Raw genomic sequence first — 14,155 nt, 5'->3', positions numbered from 1 at the left:
AGAATAGGAATCAAGGAGGGATAGAAATCAGAGAAAAATAGGGAAGCTAATAATGTGTAGGGGTGGATGCGGTATTCACCCCTTTAGAGAGAGGATAAGAAACACAAAATAAGGAAGTAGTTGGCCAGCTTTGAATCTCCAGGCTGACTTTCTTGAGCCTCTCCTAGTTGTGAAATCAGCCTACTTGAAAGAGAAAAGGAATTTCTCTATACTAAAAGTTCCCCTACATATGAAGAGCAAAGTGGGGAGGCCTGATTACAAAGTCTTACTCTAAGCCTTAGGTAGAGAGAACTCAGGATATGATTCATGCCAAGTTCCCACTAAACCGAAAGAACAAGAGAGCCTCTTGCTACAAAAGAAGAATGATGGGTAGAAGAAGAGCCTAGCTTAAACATCCTGCTTCTCTTCTTAGGATAAAACTCTGGGTTGAAAAGAGGAATCAAAGAGGAATAGAAGTCACAGAGAAGTAGAGAGGAAAGCTAACACACATGGGTGTGTGTGTGTAGGATCATGTGCCCAGCTTCCCAAGGAAAACTTTAGAAGGAAGCCCTCTCTCTCAACTCGCCAGGTATGGAAGTGATCCAAATCCTCCCCCCGCATTCCCACCCTGTACTGGGCAGTGCCAAGGAGGGGATAAAGGGCCATCTGATGATCTGATGAGGTCAGAGGCTAGAAAAACGGCTCACATTCATTGAACATTTGTTTTTCAAACAAAGTGCTTGCCTTTTATTACCCTTGTATCCTTGTGAGAGATAACAAACATTTTGACATAAAGTGGGCACGTGACTTGTACAGAATTTACTAGAAACCAGAGAGTGAAAGCCAGGTCTAAATTCTACATTTCGACCAGTAATTAACCTTTGACCATCTGGTCTTCATTAATGAGGTGTCTTAGAGATATCAGGGCACCCTCTTTGAGACTTGTAATTACTAGAAAACGAGCTCAGCATGTCCAGGAAACAGAAGTGACAACATGAGGATCTGGCTCTTCTCGCATCTTTGCATTTGGCTGTCAGTTTTGGATTGCGGTCTTTCACATCCTTTAACAGCTTCTGGATTTCCACACTAGATCCATCCGTCTTCAACCCGCAAAGTCTTTAAGGAGTCATTATTTTGTTTTAAAGCCTCAGAGAGCACCATCATTTCACTCTGCCCCAAGATACTCTGGCCCAGATCCAGAGTTTCCAGGCTCTGATTGCTGAGGAGAGCTGATGCACGATCCTGCCAACAGACAGTAGTGCCGGAACAGTCCCAGAACCCCAGACACTGTTCTAGGCGCCTCTAAATGCATTACTTCATTTCATCTTCCTGACCACCCCGCAAGATAGATAATCTTTTTTCCTAGCCCCATGTTACAGATGAAGAAACTGAGGCATAGTGAAGTGAAATAACGTGCCTAAAATCACAAAGCTAGTAATTGGCCGGACTGGGACTCAACCTCAGGTCATCTGGCAAGAGAGCCTATGCTTTTAGGCTGTCACATGGCCATATAAGGGCTCCAGGTATCCACAACACCTGCTGAAGCCAAGAAGGGACCCTGTCAGCAGCAGCTGATGGCTGCCGTCCCTGAGAAATTGCCTCTGTGCCTTGTTAGAACCAAAGAAACAGACAGTTCATCACTCCAGGGATGAGCCTTTGCCAGGGGAGACGGAGGCAAATTGGACTCAGTGGGGAAGATTAGGATTAATTCATTGTGAAGTCCTCACCTTCCCACAAAGAGGTAAATGCTCCCTGTTGTCTTCCTATGAAAGGGGAGATGGATGGATGAAAGATGTTTGAGGATAGGCTGAAACAAAGAAGTGTGAACTTTGGATAACTAAGTGTTTACTCTAAAGGAACGAAGGTCACCTAAGACAGACTTTAAACCAGAACAAGGTAAGTTACCTTTCCCGGGCAACTTTAAGTCCACTTCTCCCTCCTCCCATCTCCTCCCATCACCAAGGGGCAAAGCGAGATCAGTTATGGTAAGCACAAGAGCTAAGTTTTATTTGTGCGGCACACTTGTATCCCTCGCAGCGTGCAAATGTTGACTCCTCTGTCTCTATGCTTCCATTTCATCATCGCTAAACTCCCAGCCCCCTAAATGCAGAGAGCATGCCTTGGTTTTCATTACTGACACAGAACATAATGTCTGGTGCACAGAGGGCTTCACTCGTGCCTCCTGAACAAATGAATGAATGAACAGATGAATTAACAAATGAATCCCTTACAGCATTTGCCTCTTCCGTCCACAAAAAGTTACTCTAAGCAACTTCTTAGCCATCACCGTAGATTGTCTTCATTCACTAAAGAACTAGTTTCTTGTTCCTCGGCAGCAGCTTTAGCGGGGAATCTCCTTGAGAGGACATGGTTGTTCATTTGTCAGTCGCTTGCATTATGGGGGAAGGCTTAGGAAATTATTCCCTTATACTGGAGCCTAGGTTTTTATAATATTTTGCCACTATCAATAAATGCTGCAATAAACTTTTTTTGTATTTGCTTTTATCTGCTAGATTTATTTCTTTGGGAATAGGCTGTTAGGAGTGGATTGCATTTTAATGAGAGCTAGGGTAGTGCTGTGGAAACGTACAGCCCTTGTCATCAAATAGAATCCTACCTCTTTCACTAGTTATTGGCATGGCCCAAGCAATTGGTTTGACTTGCTGACCTTTAGTTTGTGTGCATGCAGAATGGAAAGAGATGCCAATGTCATAGGTTTGCTAAAATGATTAATTGAGATATTCCAGTACCTACCATGTAATAAATACTCAAAGTGCTTATCATTTCTGAAATATACTGCCATATTGTTTTCCAAGGCCTTCTGGTACTACCAGTTCTAGATATTAGTCAAATTTCCTCTTTGTCCTACAGTCATTAAAAAAAACAAGGTATTATATAAATGTACATAAATATTATTAGTATTATCCAGAATATACTTTAAAAAATGTCTACAAATGAATTACAATAAGAAAATAACCCAAGAGAAAAACAGGCAGAGAATGTGAATAGGTAATTCAGAAATTGAGAAACTGAATGGCCAAGAAACATAAGATGGTTGGTTAACTTCCCTCATTTTCAGATAAATGACAATCAAATCAATGACACACTATTTCACCCCCGCTGGACTGGCAAGATCAGAAACCTTGGCAATGCCAGGTTTAAATAACTCCATGGTCTTACTTAGACTGCTCATAAACTGCTGGTGCAAGTGCACATGGCCTCAGTGATTTGGAAGCACAATTTTGTAATATTGAGAAAAGCTGAAGATGTGAATATTCTGTAACCAGAAATTCAACTTTTGGGTTTAACCCCAGAAAAACTCTCAGCTGTGCATACCAGACACATCTAGAAACTCATTGAAAAAATTTTTGTGATATTGAAAGACTGGAAACAACCTAAATGTCTGTCAATAGGGGAATGGATAAGTACATTTTAGATAAATGAATCTTGAGCAATGGAATACTATCTAGCAGTTAAAACTAGTGACCTAAATCTATGTGTATCAACATAGACAAATTTAAGGAGTTTTTTGTAGAAAATGCAGTCACAGGGGCACCTGGGTGGCTCAGTTGGCTAAACGTCTGGTTCTTGGTTTCAGCTCAGGTCCTGATCTCAGGGTCGTTAAGATGGAGCCTCACCCTTTGCTCTGCACTCAGCACAGAGTCTGCTGAAGATTCTCTCCCTCTCCCTCCCCCCCCAGCACCTCCCCCCACTTGTGCTCTCTCTCTCTCTCTCTCTCAAATAAATAAAATCTTAAAAAAGCCAACAAACAAAAACAAAAATGGGTTTTATAATAGACAAAATTGAAATTTTGTTACAGTTTGCAAACATTCTCACTTTTCAAAAATTGTGAAAGCCTTTCCATGACAGCTTTGTAAGGGCAAACATATTAGTATCATTTATTTTTGAAACTTAATGCCTATTAAGAAACATTTATCCTATCCAGAGACACTGCAAATATTTTCCCAAGTTTTTGTGCCCTTTAAAAAGACAAGTCAAAATGATACCTATGCTGAGTTTAAAAGTCATACAACTCAAAAAACTTATGAAAACAGCGGGCCCTACCCATTCTCTCCTTGCCCTTCATGTCCAGGCTCCTAAAGCAATAACCACAGAAAACTGTTTTAGTTGTTTCTTCTGATATTTCCCTCCATCTTTCAAATAATGTGCCTTTTTCCTTGAGTTTTTAATTTTATATTGACATTTTACCATGGAAGATAAGGATATATCCATCCATATTTTACATCCATCTCACTCACCCCTACACGTGCATGCACGCGCACGCGCACGTGCACACACACACACACCACACACCACACAGGCACACACAGGCACGTATGTACACATACAGACCCTTTTCTTCCCAAGTTCCTGGTGATGTTATGTCACTATTTTGGTTATATCCATGTTCAGATTTCATATTATTATGGTTATGTAAGTGTAGTTCTCAGCCAAGTCTCATAGTAAATGATTTCATTTCCTCCTACAACTTTTTGTTTTTCTTGTAATGAATTCTCGACTCATTTTTCATTTGCTGCGAATTTTAAGTTGGAAATAATTTCTCTCAGGATTTGAAGGCATTCCTTCTAGATTCTATATTGTTCTTGAGAAGTCAGATGCCATTCTGATTTCCTTTGCTTGTAACTCATTTTTTCATCTCTGGCAGATTTTAGCATTTTCTTTTTATTTCCATGTTCTGAAATCTATGATGTCCCTTACTGTTGGTTTGTAGCCACTTGTCATGCTTCACGTCTCTGTTCTCACTTTCTGTAACTCCTATTAGTCATTTGTTGGACCTCTTTGTTACATCTTCTAATTTTCTCTCATTTTCTTTTCATTGTTCCATCTCTTCTCTTTACTTTACTTTCTCTTCCAATCTGTTTTTTATGCTTCCTTTGCAGGGATTTTCTCAGTATTAATCTTTCAATCTTCCTGGAATCTAAAACATTTTCTTCTAACATATATCTAACTTCCAAGAGCTTTTTCTTATTCTTTAATTATTTCTCTTCTTCTAAAAAATAATTATTCTGACTTATTTTGTGGAAGCAAAATCTCTCATTTCCCATATTAATAAGCTTTTGAAGTTTTTTCTGGTCCCATCCGTGTCTCTTTTTCCTTTGAGCTCCACTTTTTGATTGCTTATGCATATGTTTTGGTCTCTATTTTTCAATTTTGAGGCTTTTCTTGGATGTTTGATGATCCTTGGTTATTCATTTATATTTCAGAGTAAGACACAAAACATTTTAGTTTGAAAGCTCCTTGAATGTTGATTGGGCTCAACTGTTGGGACTCACCATTGGTTAAAGGGGTGAATCTGGTTTGAAAGACTCCTAATTGCCAATATACATAAGTCTTATTTCTTGGGCAGGTCAGTTTTCCTACAGAAGAATTTTCCTATCTCTTGCCTAGAAAACAGAGCCTGGTTGGTATTATTTGAGGAGTCAGTGGGAGAATGAGCTGGAACTTTCACCACTGAATAGGTAGACTTTAATCCACCTATTTTCAGCATGTGCCTTATTTTGCTCTCAGCTATGCTTTGTTCTCAATACTCTCTGGGCACATTTCTAGTCTCCTGCCAAGGCTGAGGATTTTAGCTGTGTAGTCGAGAAGGAAAACTGGGCTTCAATATGCTTCTTGTAAAACACTGAATCTATCCTCCTGTGTTCAACCACATGCTGAGTCCTTGCCTTCAGAGATAGGGTTTGTCTTTAATTCCTGAATCTCTCTGAAGCAGGAATCAGCTTGCCTCTTGTTGGCTTACCTCTCTCCCTACCCTGCAGCCATTTTAAAGATCAAAAAGCCCTAAAAAATTTCAACATGTGCTGACAAGGGAAGATCTCAATATATTCTGAAATACAAAAGGCAAATTTGATTTTTGTGATCTTATTTCCCCATATATAAATATATATACATATATAGTTGCACATGCATATATACATATATATGATATGTTATATAACATATATGTATAGTGTGTGTATTTGTGTGTATGTTTAATAGACAAAGAAAGAACCATGGAATAATACATACCAATCCTTTTCTTAAAAAGATTTTGCTTATTTATTTGTGTGTGTGTGTGAGAGAGAGAGAGAGAGAGCGTGCGCGCGAGAGAGCACAAGCAGAGGGAGTAGCAGAGGGAGAAGCAGGCTCCCTGCTGAGCAAGGAGCCCGATGCGGGACTCAATCCCAGGACCCCGGGATCATGACCTGAGCTGAAGGCAGATGCTTAACTGACAGGGCCACCCAGGCGCCCCAATACATACCAGTCTTAACAGTTGTTAATTCTGAGAACTGGATTGAATGGGGTATGACTTTCATTATTTATTTTTTAATCTTTTATTTTATTTATTTTTTATTAACATATAATGTATTATTTGTTTCAGGGGTACAGGTCTGTGGTTCATCAGTCTTACACAATTCACAGCGCTCACCATAGTACATACCCTCCCCAATGCCCATCACCCAGCCACCCCATCCCTCCCACCCCCCTCTACTCCAGCAACCCTCAGTTTGTTTCCTGAGATTAAGGGTCTCTTAAGGTTTGTCTCCCTCTCTGGTTTCGTTGTTTCATTTTTCCCTTCCGCCATGATCCTCTGCCTTGTTTCTCAAATTCCACAGATCAGTGAGATCATATGATAATTGTCTTGCTCTGATTGACTTATTTTGCTTAGCATAATACCCTCTAGTTCCATCCACGCCATTACAAATGGCAAGAGTTCATCTTTTTGATGGCTGCATAATATTCCATTGTGTGTGTGTGTGTGTGTGTGTGTGTGTGTGTGTGTGTGTGCGCGCGCGCGTGTGTGTATATACACATCTTCTTTATCCATTCATCTGTTGGACATCTTGGCTTTTTCCACAGTTTGGCTATTGTGGACATTGCTGCTATAAACACTGGGGTGTACGTGCCCCTTTGGATCACTACATTTGTATCTTTGGGGTAAATACCCAGTAGCGCAATTGCTGGGTCATAGGGCAGCTTTATTTTCAACTGTTTGAGGAACCTCCATACTGTTTTCCAGAGTGGCTGCACCAGCTTGCACTCCCACCAACAGTGTAGGAGGATTCCCCTTTCTCCGCATCCCTGCCAACATCTGTCGTTTCCTGACTTGTTAATTTTAGCCATTCTGACTGGTGTGTGATGTAATCTTTTATTTTTTAAAGAAGCACATTTAAATGTTATAATTATTATTATTGTTATGGATATAGGTTTAATAGTTATTTCCACGTGATAAAAGCAGGCTGTAAAATAGTAGGTACAATACACATATATATTTTATTATATACATACACACATACAACTAGAGGGGGAGAAAGAACGGAGAGGTTAAAAGAGCAATCCTGACAATGTATGAAGAGTGGCTACTTCCGGATAATGAGCTTAAAAATCTTTTTTAATGATCTTCCATGTTTTATAAGTTTTCCGTATTTGTTCATTTTGCCATTCATGCCCTCATTTATCGCACACATACTATTCCAGGTACTGGAGATTCAGAGGTAAACAAGATAGGCCAAGTTCCTACCCTCATAAGACTGCATTCTGGCCCATAGGGTCATGTACACTGATTCACTTTCATTAAAAAGCTGTGTCTTCCATGAAAAAAAGAAAAAAAAAGAAGACTGGTATTCTGATGGGTGGAGACAGTCAGCAAACAAATCAAACATGATGATTTTAGATAAAGATAAATGATATTAAAACCAATTTGAGTAATGGGAGAGAGGGTGGTGGGACTGTGGTGACTTCTTCTAGCGGGCCTGGGAAGGCTTCTCTGAAAAGATGAGAAAAAAATGTTGAGGAGTAGGAAGCTGAAAGAAAATTTCAGGGAAAGGTGTTCCTGGCAGAGGGAATAGCAAGATGGGAATGAACTTGGCATGTACAAGGAATAGAAAGAATGCCAGTATAGCTATAGCATATAATGAATAAGGAAAAAGTGGTAGGATATGAGTTTAGCAAGATAACCAAAAACCAGATCATGTAGATTTTAGATTTTATTCTACTTGCAATGGGGAGCATCGGAGGGGGCTGGGGAATGACATTATCTAATTTATACTTTTAGATTATCATCTGTCTGCTACCTGGAGAATGGACTGTGACCAGAGGGGTGTGCTAGGGATAAACTGGAAGCAGAGCGACCAGTTAAGAGACTGTTTCAGTAGTCCAGGACAGAGAGGATGGAGGTGTGGACTGAAGCAGTAGAGGTGGAGGTGAAGAGGAGTGGCTGGAATCCGGATATATTTCAGAAGTGGAGTTGACAGTACTTGCTTGGGTATGGTTATGATTGGTGGGGCTGGTGAGTAATGAGGGGAACTATATAATAAAAGATGATGCCTCCATTCTTGGTCTGAGCAGTTGGACATAGGTGAGGTGGAAAGCCTAAGGCAGAAACAGATTTGGGGAAGAAAACCAAAAATTCTCTCTGGACATATTCCATTTGAAGAGTCCACTAGACATCCAAATAAAGAAGTTGAGTACTCAGTTGGGTATATCTACCTGAAGTTCAAAAGAGAAGACAGGTCTCATCAGCACAAGGTTTTATTGAAAGCCATGGGTCTGGATTCGATTACATAGAGAACGGAAGGGCAAGAACAAGACCCTGAAGACTGCCAACATCTAGAGGTGTAAAGGAGGTTGAGAAGGGGGCGACCAGTGAGGAAGGAGAAAAACTAGGTGAGCGGCTCCCGATAGCTGATTTTTTTAATGAATATGTGAAAAAAAGTACCTAAATAATGTTTGCACTTAGTATGTTTAAAGGCTATGTAGAAAATGCAAATGCCGAATTTTTTGATAACTTTTTTAAAATCAAGGAAACAACAAAATAGTGAAAGTGAGTCACTAGTCCAGGAATCTGAATTTGAACGCCATGATTCATCATTTATTCTGCATCCTCTGGCCAAGTATTTCATCTCTTGGACCTAAAATTTACTTCCCTGTAAAACTGAAGAAGATACACTCTGCGGCTTATGTGTATGAGCTAATGATTGGCAGATAAATGGAGAGTTGCTATTATCCTTCCGGCTGCCTTTGGACAGGCACAAAAACAGCAGCAGAGTGTACTATAGGAGAAGACTTGGAGATATTGCTGATGATTCCTCTTTTTATCTGTAATACATCCTGGACCAGAATATCATGACACCAAGCTTCTTAATTCTCAATTACTTATGACACAATTAATTCTCCTGAGGAGCACAGGACCCAAGATGAAGTGGCCCAGGCTACAGCTAAATCTGTTAAGATAACCTGCGCAACATTCTTCCTACTCCATCATCAGTCAAATGGCAGCCATTGTTTGGCTTTATTTATGTACTTTGCTTTAAAATGGTAATGTCTTCCACAGAAGTCGGAAAATTTTATCTTTTTTATTAAATTCATGTAATTATTCAGCTTCGTAAGGATGGGCAAAATATTCTTAGGGTTTCAAGAAATACCTTCTTTTTTAAAAAAGATTTTATTTACCCATTTGAGGATTTGAGAGAGAGAGAGTGAGAAAGAGCATGAGAGGGGAGAGGGTCAGAGGGAGAAGCAGACTCCCCACTGAGTGGGGAGCCTGACATGGGACTTGATCCCAGGACTCTGGGATCATGACCTGAGCTGAAGGCAGTGGCCTAACCAACTGAGCCACCCAGGAGCCCCTGGGTTCCAAAAAACACCTTCCATGAAAGACAAGACTACAGCACGGTGGTGTAGGCACACTGAGGCCTACTGGTCAATCACAATCCTATCGTTGGCTTGCAACCAAATTTTGATCAGTGTACCAGTTGTTATTGTTTTTGCCCTAATTAATGATGTTGAAATGCATACCCAAGAGGTAAAAGAATAACAAACTCTGGAATATTATGCAGCCTTAAAAAGAAAGGAAATCCTATTACACGCTACAACATGAATGAACCTTAATGACATTATGCTAAGGGAAACAAACCAGTCAAATGTTAGAGAAAGAGCTCAAATTTACTAAAACATGCATGAGCTTTAATCATGCTTTTAAGGCAGCTCAGTTGGGACAGTGAGCGCTTTCAACAAGGGTTCCAAGACCACTCACTGGGGAAAAGACAGTCTCTTCAACAAATGATTTTGAAAAAAATGGATATCCACAAGCAAAAGAATGAAATTGGACCCATACCTTAAAAAGAAAGAAAATCCTGTCACATGCTACAACATGAATGAAACTTAAGGACATTATGCTAAGTGAAATAAACACATATACTGTATAATTCCACTTATGTGAGGTATCTAATGTGGGCAAATGTGTAGAAACAGAAATAGAATGGTGGTTGCCAAGGGATGAGGGGATGCAGGAAATAAGGAGTTATTTCATGGGTATAGAGTTTTACTTTTACAGGATGATAAAGTTCTGGAGGTCTCTTGCCCGACAATGTGAATATACTTAACACTATACTGAACTGTATATGTATGTATACTTATGTATTTCTCTACAGTTTCAAAAAAGACTTATAGAAGTGTGCTATAATCTCCTGAAGTTTGCAAACCAGTGATGTGAAACGCTAAGTGGTACAATTCTCACTTCTTATACCATCACTTGCAGCTGTGTTGTTTTGGGGAAAGAAACGTAGCAGACTTTGGCCTCAGTTATTTCTTCCGTAAGATGGGGATATTATTTCCCTATAATATACAACTTTACCTAATAAGGAAAAAAAATAAACCTCTACATTGGCGGGTTTCCTTGAAAAAAAGAATTTCCTGATGGGGAGGTAGAGTTGGCCATACTACTCTGTACTGTATCCCGAGATTTACTCTCTCCCCTGCCCCCACCCTCCAAGTTTCAACTTACCACAACCCTTGCCTTTAAAGCAGTACTTCCTCTCTGAGCCATCAGGTTTATGTGGACATATGACTCCCCTAGAATTCCTGAAGCATTGCTGAAGCAAGCAGAACATTCAAGTAAGGCCTTACTAATACTAAGGGGTGACATGTGGGAAATAAACACAGATGAATCTATGGGCCAAAATAACGTGGTTATAAAATAAACCTATCTCTGGAGGAGGGCGGGGCGGGAGCCAAGCCGGGAGAAGGGAGCCAGCGAGCAGGCGGCAGGCAGGCACTGTCTGCGCGAGGAGCAGGCGAGCGGGAGGACGAGACGCAGCCACCTTCCTCACCAGCCAGCCCGCCGCGGTTTGTTCCCTTCCTCGGGAGTGCGCCAATGCCTGGTCAGACCCAAACCCGGCCCCCAAATGGCGAGAACAACAACGACATCATCCAGGATAACGGGACCATCATTCCTTTCCGGAAGCACACAGGGCGCGGAGAGCGTTCCTACAGCTGGGGAATGGCGGTCAATGTGTATTCTACCTCGATAACCCAAGAGACTATGAGCAGACATGACATCATCGCATGGGTTAATGACATAGTATCTTTAAACCACACAAAAGTGGAACAGCTCTGTTCAGGAGCTGCCTATTGCCAGTTCATGGATATGCTCTTTCCAGGCTGCATTAGTTTGAAGAAAGTAAAATTTCAAGCAAAGTTGGAGCATGAGTATATTCACAATTTTAAACTTCTGCAAGCATCATTTAAGCGAATGAATGATGATAAGGTGATCCCAGTGGAGAAGCTGGTGAAAGGGCGTTTCCAGGACAACCTGGATTTCATTCAGTGGTTTAAGAAATTCTATGATGCTCATTACGATGGGAAGGAGTATGACCCTGTGGAAGCACGGCAAGGGCAAGATGCAATTCCTCCCCCCGATCCTGGCGAACAGATCTTCAACCTGCCGAAAAAGTCTCACCACGCAAACTCCCCCGCCGCAGGTGGGCTAAATCAAGTCCAGCCTCTAAGCCAGGATCCACACCTTCTCGTCCCTCATCAGCCAAAAGGGCTTCATCCAGCAGCTCAGCATCCAAATCTGATAAAGATTTAGAAACACAGGTCATACAGCTTAATGAACAGGTACATTCATTAAAACTTGCCCTCGAAGGTGTGGAAAAGGAGAGTGATTTCTACTATGGCAAGTTGAGAGAGATTGAGCTACTCTGCTAAGAACACGGGCAGGAAAATGATGACCTCGTGCAGCGACTAATGGAAGTCCTCTATGCTTCGGAAGAACACGAGGGCCACCCAGAGGAGCCCGAGGCTCAGAAGCAAGTCCACGACCAGCAGCCCCAGCAGCCGGAAGAGTACTGAAGCGTCCTGGCCGCTCGCGCCCTCAGCTGTGCATGGGAACTTTTCTTCTGGAGAAACGTGTGGCCTCAAGCTCAGCCGTGACCAGTTGTTCCCAGTCTGCCGTTAACATCAACGCACTGTTGCATCCGCCAGCCACCGCGCTCGGTTCCCATTTCCTTTGCCAAGACGCATTAGCAGCCGGCCGTTGGGCGGCCTACCTGAGAGATCACAGGGTCACGTCCCTTCTACTTCACCACTTGGCTGCTTGAGATTGATTCTGCTCTTTTCATTTCTCAAACTACCCCCTTCCCAACACCACCCCTCCTTTTATCCTGGTGTGAAACAATGGTAATTTGATATTTGGTATTTATATCGGCATTTCTCAACCAATGTCACTAGATGTCACACATTCGTGGTGCTTTGATGTTTGCAAGTCTAACCTCTGAAGGTAAATTTGGTCAAATAAATTGGAGCAAAGGGAAAGAGATACTTGATATGAAAGCCATAAGGGCAGTGACTCGTTTTATAGGAAAAAAAAAAAAAAGATGGAATCAAAACTAGGACTTCAGGAGTCCTAGACCCAGCAGTATTTCTCCCTGAGCAGGGTAGACAGCTACAGTTCGTCAGTCAAGGACAACGCCATCTCCGCTTCCCCCTCCGACTGCTCGCCCCTCCCCTCCCACACCCAGGTTCTCATGCTCTTTTCTTTCTCAGGGTCCTCTTTGGTGGGCAGCCACTCTCCCCAAAAGCTGTCATCATTTACCTACAGTCCAGAGGGGGTCTGCATAGGTGCAGGTCCTCCTGCCTCTCTCTGGCTTTCAGCCCAAAGCCTCTCCTCCGCACTAGGGGGCTCCTCCTCCAGAACGACTTCAGGGTGTGCGGCCCTGAGGGGCAGGGCTCTGCGTTGTGCTGCACGCTCGCTGGAAGTGAAGACCTTCTTACCGGGAGCATCATTCCAAGGGTGACTCCTGATTCTGAAGTCTGGTGTTGACACTGGGATGACAGCACAGAAAAAAATCCCTGACTCCCGGTACCTTCTGGAATAAGGAATTTCCCCTCGTTAATACTAAGGCCCTCCTTGTCATTGACCTTTGATAACCATGGCAATTCATAAATAGAGGAAACATTAATGAATTAAAAGCATTCCTTATTTTTTTAACTAATATTTGCACATTTTCTTTGTATCTTTCCAAATCTTTGCCTCTTTTATTCCTCTGACAGATGGTATCCCTTCCTGGATCATCCATTTCACTTGGTTTCCAACTTTAGATTTACCTCACTTGTTATTGGACTTAGCAGGTGCAGCAACAACAACCAACAAGTGTGCCCACCCCACTTGCCTCTTAACTGAAAAGCTTCAAATAAATTTCTGAAATATGTATCATAAAAAAAATAAACCTATCTCTGGTTTGAAAATATGCCCTTTTTTGTGGAATGAGGAGGAAAGACAGATCCTGGATCGTGGCTTTGCTTTCCAGCTCCTAATTTGAGTGCATATGGAAGATGCCATTTTGCTATCCAATCTCTCAGGAATTCAGTCCTTTATATTTAGATTCAAATACGAGCTTGTCCACAACAAGATTAGCTTTCTGGTGTGGGTTGGAGGGATAACCAAGAAACATTGTTCTAGAAACCTCTTTTTCATAATTAAACTAGCCAGAACCAAATTTTTAAGCAGATACCAGTAACTGGATTAATGAAACCCAAACTATTACTAAAATTCAACAGTCAAATCAACTAATGAAATACATTTATTGATTTAATATCTCCCCATAGAGTAAGGGAATTCACACTTTCGTCAAATGTTTTCTGAACATATTAGGCACTGTCCCATGTCTCCTGCATCTGATGTGAAACCAGCATGTTTATAGTCACCACCACCACTGAGAAAATAATAAGATAAAGAAAATAGAAGAACGACTTCTACATTTAACATTTGCTTGTTTGTAGTGTATTCCACTTTGCCATTCCCCAGATAACTACTGACCTTCTGAAGGAAAGCAGTGAATGAGGGGAACAATATTATTAAGCCAGTGAGAGCACTTAAGGTGCCTTCATCTTC

The 14,155-nt window shown here is 41.5% G+C and overlaps 1 pseudogene; it reads left to right on the top strand.

The window, feature by feature from the left end:
* Positions 1 to 11,011: 11,011 nt before the first annotated feature.
* Positions 11,012 to 13,484, top strand: LOC112818895 (microtubule-associated protein RP/EB family member 2 pseudogene; annotated as a pseudogene).
* The last annotated feature ends 671 nt before the right edge of the window (positions 13,485 to 14,155 follow it).

The sequence above is a fragment of the Callorhinus ursinus genome, unplaced genomic scaffold (genome assembly GCF_003265705.2).
Source record: "Callorhinus ursinus isolate GAN/ISIS: 27379988/994484 unplaced genomic scaffold, GSC_fseal_2.0 scaffold6, whole genome shotgun sequence".
NCBI classification, from domain to species: Eukaryota; Metazoa; Chordata; class Mammalia; order Carnivora; family Otariidae; genus Callorhinus; species Callorhinus ursinus.
This window is presented reverse-complemented; position numbering and strand designations above follow the sequence as displayed.